This window comes from Nerophis lumbriciformis, unplaced genomic scaffold (genome assembly GCF_033978685.3).
Source record: "Nerophis lumbriciformis unplaced genomic scaffold, RoL_Nlum_v2.1 HiC_scaffold_42, whole genome shotgun sequence".
NCBI classification, from domain to species: Eukaryota; Metazoa; Chordata; class Actinopteri; order Syngnathiformes; family Syngnathidae; genus Nerophis; species Nerophis lumbriciformis.
This window is the reverse complement of record NW_027316584.1, coordinates 70,001-80,000: the sequence shown is the minus strand read 5'-3', so window position 1 is coordinate 80,000 and position 10,000 is coordinate 70,001.

Genomic DNA, 10,000 nt, shown 5'->3' with positions numbered 1-10,000 from the left:
GGAGGATGTCCCTTTAAGAAGGCCGACGTCCCTTGGTTCTCCACCTGGGTCTGGAACGCCAAATTAGTCCCTCTCCTAGCTGGAAGTCCAAAAAAAAAGGCGTGAATTTGACTAAGTGTCTAGGAGGATGTCCCTTTAAGAAGGCCGACGTCCCTTGGTTCTCCACCTGGGTACGGAACGCCAAATTAGTCCCTCTCCTAGCTGGAAGTAGTCAAAAAAAGGCGGAAATTTGACTAAGTGTCATTATTTTAGAGTACCAGGCCTCTATAGAAAAGTTTGGTTTTTTGTCTATGTGTCATCATTTTAGAGTACCAGGCCTCTATAGAAAAGTTTGGTTTTTTGTCTATGTGTCATCATTTTAGAGTACCAGGGCTCTATAGAAAAGTTTGGTAAATTTGACTAAGTGTCTAGGAGCATTTCCCTTTAAGAAGGCCGACGTCCCTTGGTTCTCCACCTGGGTACAGAACGCCAAATTAGTCCCTCTCCTAGCTGGAAGTCCAAAAAAAAAGGCGTGAATTTGACTAAGTGTCTAGGAGGATGTCCCCTTAAGAAGGCCGACGTGCCTTGGTTCTCCACCCGGGTACGGAAAGCAAAATTAGTCCCTCTCCTCGCTGGAAGTCCAAAAAAAAAGGTGTAAATTTGACTAAGTGCCTAGGAGGATGTCCCTTTAAGAAGGCCGACCTGCTATGGTTCTCCACCCGGGTACGGAAAGCAAAATTAGTCCCTCTCCTAGTTGGAAGTCATCAAAAAAAGGCGGAAATTTGACTAAGTGCCATCATTTTAGAGTACCAGGACTATAGCTGGGGAATTGGAGCCCTCTGGTGGACACTCGCTGCAAATGCACCCTGAATTAAACACATTATTTCCAGTTCTTTTGGGGCCCTATAATTAGTCCCTCTCCTCGCTGGAAGTCCAAAAAAAAAAGGTGTAAATTTGACTAAGTGTCTAGGAGGATGTCCCCTTAAGAAGGCCGACGTGCCTTGGTTCTCTACCTGGGTACGGAACGCCAAATTAGTCCCTCTCCTAGCTGGAAGTCCAAAAAAAAAGGCGTGAATTTGACTAAGTGTCTAGGAGCATTTCCCTTTAAGAAGGCCGACGTGCTATGGTTCTCCACCTGGGTCAGGAACGCCAAATTAGTCCCTCTCCTCGCTGGAAGTCCAAAAAAAAGGCGTGAATTTGACTAAGTGCCTAGGAGGATGTCCCTTTAAGAAGGCTGACCTGCTATGGTTCTCCACCCGGGTACGGAAAGCAAAATTAGTCCCTCTCCTCGCTGGAAGTCCAAAAAAAAGGAGTAAATTTGACTAAGTGCCTAGGAGGATGTCCCTTTAAGAAGGCTGACCTGCTATGGTTCTCCACCCGGGTACGGAAAGCAAAATTAGTCCCTCTCCTCGCTGGAAGTCCAAAAAAAAGGCGTAAATTTGACTAAGTGCCTAGGAGGATGTCCCTTTAAGAAGGCCGACGTGCTATGGTTCTCCACCTGGGTCAGGAAAGCAAAATTGTCCCTCTCCTCGCTGGAAGTCCAAAAAAAAGGCGTGAATTTGACTAAGTGCCTAGGAGGATGTCCCTTTAAGAAGGCCGACCTGCTATGGTTCTCCACCCGGGTCAGGAAAGCAAAATTAGTCCCTCTCCTCGCTGGAAGTCCAAAAAAAAGGCGTAAATTTGACTAAGTGCCTAGGAGGATGTCCCTTAAAGAAGGCCGACGTGCTATGGTTCTCCACCTGGGTCTGGAACGCCAAATTAGTCCCTCTCCTCGCTGGAAGTCCAAAAAAAAGGCGGAAATTTGACTAAGTGCCTAGGAGGATGTCCCTTTAAGAAGGCCGACGTGCTATGGTTCTCCACCCGGGTCCGGAACTCAAAATTAGTCCCTCTCCTAGTTGGAAGTCATCAAAAAAAGGCGGAAATTTGACTAAGTGCCATCATTTTAGAGTACCAGGACTATAGTGGGGGAATTGGAGCCCTCTGGTGGACACTCGCTGCAAATGCACCCTGAATTAAAGACATTATTTCCAGTTCTTTTGGGGCCCTATTTTCAGGCGTAAATTTGACTAAGTGTCTAGGGGCATGTCCCTTTAAGAAGGCCGACCTGCTATGGTTCTCCACCTGGGTCTGGAACGCCAAATTAGTCCCTCTCCTCGCTGGAAGTCCAAAAAAAAGGCGTGAATTTGACTAAGTGCCTAGGAGGATGTCCCTTTAAGAAGGCCGACGTGCTATGGTCCTCCACCTGGGTCAGGAACGCAAAATTGTCCCTCTCCTCGCTGGAAGTCCAAAAAAAAGGTGTAAATTTGACTAAGTGCCTAGGAGGATGTCCCTTTAAGAAGGCCGACGTGCTATGGTCCTCCACCTGGGTCAGGAACGCAAAATTGTCCCTCTCCTCGCTGGAAGTCCAAAAAAAAGGTGTAAATTTGACTAAGTGCCTAGGAGGATGTCCCTTTAAGAAGGCCGACGTGCTATGGTCCTCCACCTGGGTCAGGAACGCAAAATTGTCCCTCTCCTCGCTGGAAGTCCAAAAAAAAGGTGTAAATTTGACTAAGTGCCTAGGAGGATGTCCCTTTAAGAAGGCCGACGTGCTATGGTCCTCCACCTGGGTCAGGAACGCAAAATTAGTCCCTCTCCTCGCTGGAAGTCCAAAAAAAAGGCGGAAATTTGACTAAGTGCCATCATTTTAGAGTACCAGGCCTCTATAGAAAAGTTTGGTTTTTTGTCTATGTGTCATCATTTTAGAGTACCAGGGCTCTATAGAAAAGTTTGGTAAATTTGACTAAGTGTCTAGGAGCATTTCCCTTTAAGAAGGCCGACCTGCTATGGTTCTCCACCCGGGTACGGAAAGCAAAATTAGTCCCTCTCCTCGCTGGAAGTCCAAAAAAAAAGGCGTGAATTTGACTAAGTGCCTAGGAGGATGTCCCTTTAAGAAGGCTGACCTGCTATGGTTCTCCACCCGGGTACGGAAAGCAAAATTAGTCCCTCTCCTCGCTGGAAGTCCAAAAAAAAGGCGTAAGTTTGACTAAGTGCCTAGGAGGATGTCCCTTTAAGAAGGCTGACCTGCTATGGTTCTCCACCCGGGTACGGAAAGCAAAATTAGTCCCTCTCCTCGCTGGAAGTCCAAAAAAAAAGGTGTAAATTTGACTAAGTGCCTAGGAGGATGTCCCTTTAAGAAGGCCGACGTGCTATGGTCCTCCACCTGGGTCAGGAACGCAAAATTGTCCCTCTCCTCGCTGGAAGTCCAAAAAAAAGGTGTAAATTTGACTAAGTGCCTAGGAGGATGTCCCTTTAAGAAGGCCGACGTGCTATGGTCCTCCACCTGGGTCAGGAACGCAAAATTGTCCCTCTCCTCGCTGGAAGTCCAAAAAAAAGGTGTAAATTTGACTAAGTGCCTAGGAGGATGTCCCTTTAAGAAGGCCGACGTGCTATGGTTCTCCACCCGGGTCCGGAACTCAAAATTAGTCCCTCTCCTAGTTGGAAGTCATCAAAAAAAGGCGGAAATTTGACTAAGTGCCATCATTTTAGAGTACCAGGACTATAGCTGGGGAATTGGAGCCCTCTGGTGGACACTCGCTGCAAATGCACCCTGAATTAAACACATTATTTCCAGTTCTTTTGGGGCCCTATTTTCAGACGTTGTGGAGCCCTCCAGTGGACTCCCGCCTCCAATGCACCCCCCAAATTAAAGACATCACCCCCCAAACTAAAGACATTATTTCCAGTTCTTTTGGGGGCCTGTTTTCAGCCGGTTTGGCGTATTTCCTTGACGCCGGGGAGTCCTACAGGTGTTCCCGGGGAATGAGAGGCCTTTTGTGGGCCAGAAAGAGTGGGGAACCCTTGGAGCCCCTATTTTCAGACAGTTTGGCTTATTTCGGTGACGCCGGGGGGGTCCTTCAGGTCTCCCCGGGGAATGAGAGGCCTTTTGGGGCCATACATAGGTCAACAAAAGAGTGGGGAATTGGAGCCCTCCGGTGGACTCCCGCTGCAAATGCACCCCCCAAATTAAATACATTAATTCCAGGCCTTTTGGGGCCCTATATTCAGACGGTGTGGAGCCCTCCAGTGGACTCCCGCCTCCAATGCACCCCCATAATTATAGACATCACCCCCCAAATTAAACACATTATTTCCAGTTCTTTTGGGCCTCTATTTTCAGACGGTTTGGCGTATTTCCTTGACGCCGGGGAGTCCTACAGGTGTTCCCGGGGAATGAGAGGCCTTTTGTGGGCCAGAAAGAGTGGGGAACCCTTGGAGCCCCTATTTTCAGACAGTTTGGCTTATTTCGGTGACGCCGGGGCGTCCATCAGGTCTTCCCGGGGAATGAGAGGCCTTTTGTGGCCATATGTCAACAAAAGAGTGGGGAAATGGAGCCCTCCGGTGGACTCCCGCTGCAAATGCACCCCCCAAATTAAATACATTAATTCCAGGCCTTTTGGGGCCCTATTTTCAGACGTTGTGGAGCCCTCCAGTGGACTCCCGCCTCCAATGCACCCCCATAATTATAGACATCACCCCCCCAAATTAAAGACATTATTTCCAGTTCTTTTGGGGCCCTATTTTCAGCCGGTTTGGCGTATTTCCTTGACGCCGGGGAGTCCTACAGGTGTTCCCGGGGAATGAGAGGCCTTTTGTGGGCCAGAAAGAGTGGGGAACCCTTGGAGCCCCTATTTTCAGACAGTTTGCCGTATTTCGGTGACGCCGGGGCGTCCATCAGGTCTTCCCGGGGAATGTGAGGCCTTTCGTGGGCCATATTTTCAGACAGATTGGCCTGTTTCAGTGACGCCGAGGCGTCCATCAGGTCTTCCCGGGGAGTGTGAGGCCTTTTGGGGCCCTATTTTCAGACAGAAAAAAAAGAAAAGTAACCCTTACACTACAAAGGACAGCGGGGAAACGCCCCCCCCAGCAAAGTCACAGGGGAAGTGGGGTAGACAAGTGGAGAGTGTCTGGGGAAAAGTCCACAAAATGATCAAAAATCACACACAGGTACGAGTGCCACAAGTCCCGCCGCGTCCCACCCGAGTCCGAGGTGCCCCCCACATGCCCAAAACGCACCCAGCAAAGGCGCACTGTGAGTGGGGAAGAAAAGTTGGAAAAGTGGGCAAAAGTCCGGAAAAATGACCAAAAACCACACCCAGGTTAGAGCCCCACACGTCCTGCAGTCGCACCCGAGTCCTGGGATGCCCAACATGTCCAAAAAAATCAAAAAAAGCCCAAAAAATCAAAAAAATCCCCGGGCCGTATCTTGGACGCCGGCGTACCGCGTTCGGCCCTCGTGCCGTAGTTTGGCGACCGATTGTAAAAATTTGCCGCGACCGGCTAGTTTTTTTCCTTGGAGTAAATAGAGAGTAGATCCAGCAGAAAATATGCACTATAAACAAAGAGAGGGGGTTTGGAGGGGGGCAAAAACGCCCTCTTGGAACTTTTGCAGCAGCACACATCAAACTAGCGGGGAGAAGGCATGCATAGCAAAAGGCCACGAAATGATCCAAAATCACACCCAGGTTCGAGTCCCACAAGTCCCGCCGCGTTCCACCAGGGTTCCGGGGTGCCTGACATGTCCACGACGCACCCAGCAAAGGCGCACTGTGATTGGGAAGAAAAGTTGGGAAAGTGGGCAAAAGTCCCGAATTTTATCCAAAATTATACCCAGGTTCGAGTCCCACAAGTCCCGCCGCGTTCCACCAGTGTCTCGGGGTGCCTACAATGTCCACAACGCACCCAGCAAAGGCATCACACCCAGGTTCGAGTCCCACAAGTCCCGCCGCGTTCCACCAGGGTTCCGGGGTGCCTGACATGTCCACGACGCACCCAGCAAAGGCGCACTGTGATTGGGAAGAAAAGTTGGGAAAGTGGGCAAAAGTCCCGAATTTTATCCAAAATTATACCCAGGTTCGAGTCCCACAAGTCCCGCCGCGTTCCACCAGTGTCTCGGGGTGCCTACAATGTCCACAACGCACCCAGCAAAGGCATCACACCCAGGTTCGAGTCCCACAAGTCCCGCCGCGTTCCACCAGGGTTCCGGGGTGCCTGACATGTCCACGACGCACCCAGCAAAGGTGCACTGTGATTGGGAAGAAAAGTTGGGAAAGTGGGCAAAAGTCCCGAATTTGGTCCAAAATCACACCCAGGTTCGAGTCCCACAAGTCCCGCCGCGTTCCACCAGGGTTCCGGGGTGCCTACAATGTCCACAACTTACCCAGCAAAGGCGCACTGTGATTGGGAAGAAAAGTTGGGAAAGTGGGCAAAAGTCCCGAATTTGGTCCAAAATCACACCCAGGTTCGAGTCCCACAAGTCCCGCCGCGTTCCACCAGGGTTCCGGGGTGCCTACAATGTCCACAACGCACCCAGCAAAGGCGCACTGTGATTGGGAAGAAAAGTTGGGAAAGTGGGCAAAAGTCCCGAATTTGGTCCAAAATCACACCCAGGTTCGAGTCCCACAAGTCCCGCCGCGTTCCACCAGGGTCTCGGGGTGCCTACAATGTCCACAACGCACCCAGCAAAGGCGCACTGTGATTGGGAAGAAAAGTTGGGAAAGTGGGCAAAAGTCCCGAATTTGGTCCAAAATCACACCCAGGTTCGAGTCCCACAAGTCCCGCCGCGTTCCACCAGGGTTCAGGGGTGCCTGACATGTCCACGACGCACCCAGCAAAGGCGCACTGTGATTGGGAAGAAAAGTTGGGAAAGTGGGCAAAAGTCCCGAATTTGGTCCAAAATCACACCCAGGTTCGAGTCCCACAAGTCCCGCCGCGTTCCACCAGGGTCTCGGGGTGCCTACAATGTCCACAACGCACCCAGCAAAGGCGCACTGTGATTGGGAAGAAAAGTTGGGAAAGTGGGCAAAAGTCCCGAATTTGGTCCAAAATCACACCCAGGTTCGAGTCCCACAAGTCCCGCCGCGTTCCACCAGGGTTCCGGGGTGCCTACAATGTCCACAACGCACCCAGCAAAGGCGCACTGTGATTGGGAAGAAAAGTTGGGAAAGTGGGCAAAAGTCCCGAATTTGGTCCAAAATCACACCCAGGTTCGAGTCCCACAAGTCCCGCCGCGTTCCACCAGGGTCTCGGGGTGCCTACAATGTCCACAACGCACCCAGCAAAGGCGCACTGTGATTGGGAAGAAAAGTTGGGAAAGTGGGCAAAAGTCCCGAATTTGGTCCAAAATCACACCCAGGTTCGAGTCCCACAAGTCCCGCCGCGTTCCACCAGGGTTCAGGGGTGCCTGACATGTCCACGACGCACCCAGCAAAGGCGCACTGTGATTGGGAAGAAAAGTTGGGAAAGTGGGCAAAAGTCCCGAATTTGGTCCAAAATCACACCCAGGTTCGAGTCCCACAAGTCCCGCCGCGTTCCACCAGGGTCTCGGGGTGCCTACAATGTCCACAACGCACCCAGCAAAGGCGCACTGTGATTGGGAAGAAAAGTTGGGAAAGTGGGCAAAAGTCCCGAATTTGGTCCAAAATCACACCCAGGTTCGAGTCCCACAAGTCCCGCCGCGTTCCACCAGGGTTCCGGGGTGCCTGACATGTCCACGACGCACCCAGCAAAGGCGCACTGTGATTGGGAAGAAAAGTTGGAAAAGTGGGCAAAAGTCCCGAATTTGGTCCAAAATCACACCCAGGTTCGAGTCCCACAAGTCCCGCCGCGTTCCACCAGTGTTCCGGGGTGCCTGACATGTCCAAGACGCACCCAGCAAAGGCGCACTGTGATTGGGAAGAAAAGTTGGGAAAGTGGGCAAAAGTCCCGAATTTGGTCCAAAATCACACCCAGGTTCGAGTCCCACAAGTCCCGCCGCGTTCCACCAGTGTCTCGGGGTGCCTACAATGTCCACAACTTACCCAGCAAAGGCGCACTGTGATTGGGAAGAAAAGTTGGGAAAGTGGGCAAAAGTCCCGAATGTGGTCCAAAATCACACCCAGGTTCGAGTCCCACAAGTCCCGCCGCGTTCCACCAGTGTCTCGGGGTGCCTACAATGTCCACAACGCACCCAGCAAAGGCGCACTGTGACTGGGAAGAAAAGTTGGGAAAGTGGGCAAAAGTCCCGAATTTGGTCCAAAATCACACCCAGGTTCGAGTCCCACAAGTCCCGCCGCGTTCCACCAGGGTTCCGGGGTGCCTACAATGTCCACAACTTACCCAGCAAAGGCGCACTGTGATTGGGAAGAAAAGTTGGGAAAGTGGGCAAAAGTCCCGAATTTGGTCCAAAATCACACCCAGGTTCGAGTCCCACAAGTCCCGCCGCGTTCCACCAGGGTTCCGGGGTGCCTACAATGTCCACAACTTACCCAGCAAAGGCGCACTGTGATTGGGAAGAAAAGTTGGGAAAGTGGGCAAAAGTCCCGAATTTGGTCCAAAATCACACCCAGGTTCGAGTCCCACAAGTCCCGCCGCGTTCCACCAGGGTTCCGGGGTGCCTACAATGTCCACAACGCACCCAGCAAAGGCGCACTGTGATTGGGAAGAAAAGTTGGGAAAGTGGGCAAAAGTCCCGAATTTGGTCCAAAATCACACCCAGGTTCGAGTCCCACAAGTCCCGCCGCGTTCCACCAGGGTTCCGGGGTGCCTACAATGTCCACAACGCACCCAGCAAAGGCGCACTGTGAGTGGGAAGAAAAGTTGGGAAAGTGGGCAAAAGTCCCGAATTTGGTCCAAAATCACACCCAGGTTCGAGTCCCACAAGTCCCGCCGCGTTCCACCAGGGTCTCGGGGTGCCTACAATGTCCACAACGCACCCAGCAAAGGCGCACTGTGATTGGGAAGAAAAGTTGGGAAAGTGGGCAAAAGTCCCGAATTTGGTCCAAAATCACACCCAGGTTCGAGTCCCACAAGTCCCGCCGCGTTCCACCAGGGTTCAGGGGTGCCTGACATGTCCACGACGCACCCAGCAAAGGCGCACTGTGATTGGGAAGAAAAGTTGGGAAAGTGGGCAAAAGTCCCGAATTTGATCCAAAATTATGCCCGGGTTGGAGTACCACGAGTCCGGCCGCGTTCCACCGGTGTCCCGGGGGTGCCTGGCATGTCCACAACTTACCCAGCAAAGGCGCACTGTGATTGGGAAGAAAAGTTGGGAAAGTGGGCAAAAGTCCCGAATTTGATCCAAAATTATGCCCGGGTTGGAGTACCACGAGTCCGGCCGCGTTCCACCGGTGTCCCGGGGGTGCCTGCCATGTCCACAACTTACCCAGCAAAGGCGCACTGTGATTGGGAAGAAAAGTTGGGAAAGTGGGCAAAAGTCCCGAATTTGATCCAAAATTATGCCCGGGTTGGAGTACCACGAGTCCGGCCGCGTTCCACCGGTGTCCCGGGGGTGCCTGCCATGTCCACAACTTACCCAGCAAAGGCGCACTGTGATTCAGAAGAAAAGTTGGGAAAGTGGGGAAAAAAAGGACCGGGAAATATCCAAAATTATGCCCGGGTTGGAGTACCACGAGTCCGGCCGCGTTCCACCGGTGTCCCGGGGGTGCCTGCCATGTCCACAACTTACCCAGCAAAGGCGCACTGTGATTCAGAAGAAAAGTTGGGAAAGTGGGGAAAAAAAGGACCGGAAAATATCCAAAATTATGCCCGGGTTGGAGTACCACGAGTCCGGCCGCGTTCCACCGGTGTCCCGGGGGTGCCTGGCACGTCCACAACTTACCCAGCAAAGGCGCACTGTCAGTGGGGAAGACCAAACATGTCTCGGATTTTTTCCAAGTACCTTAACGAGAGAGGCTAAAAAGCACCTGTTTTTACCTTCTCTCGTTGTTGTACTTAGAAAAAAAACGAGAAAATAAAAAATCTGGGTTTTTTTCTAAGTACCTTAACGAGAGAGGCTAAAAAAAACCATTTTTTACCTTCTCTCGTTGTTGTACTTAGAAAAAAAACGAGAAAAAAATTTTTCCCCATTCATTTCAATGGGAGTTCATTTTTTTTTTGGGATTTTTTCTAAGTACCTTAACGAGAGAGGCTTAATTTTTCACCTACTTTTTACCTTCTCTCGATTTTTCGTTTTTTACCTGGTCGACCAAAACACCTCCATCTCGTT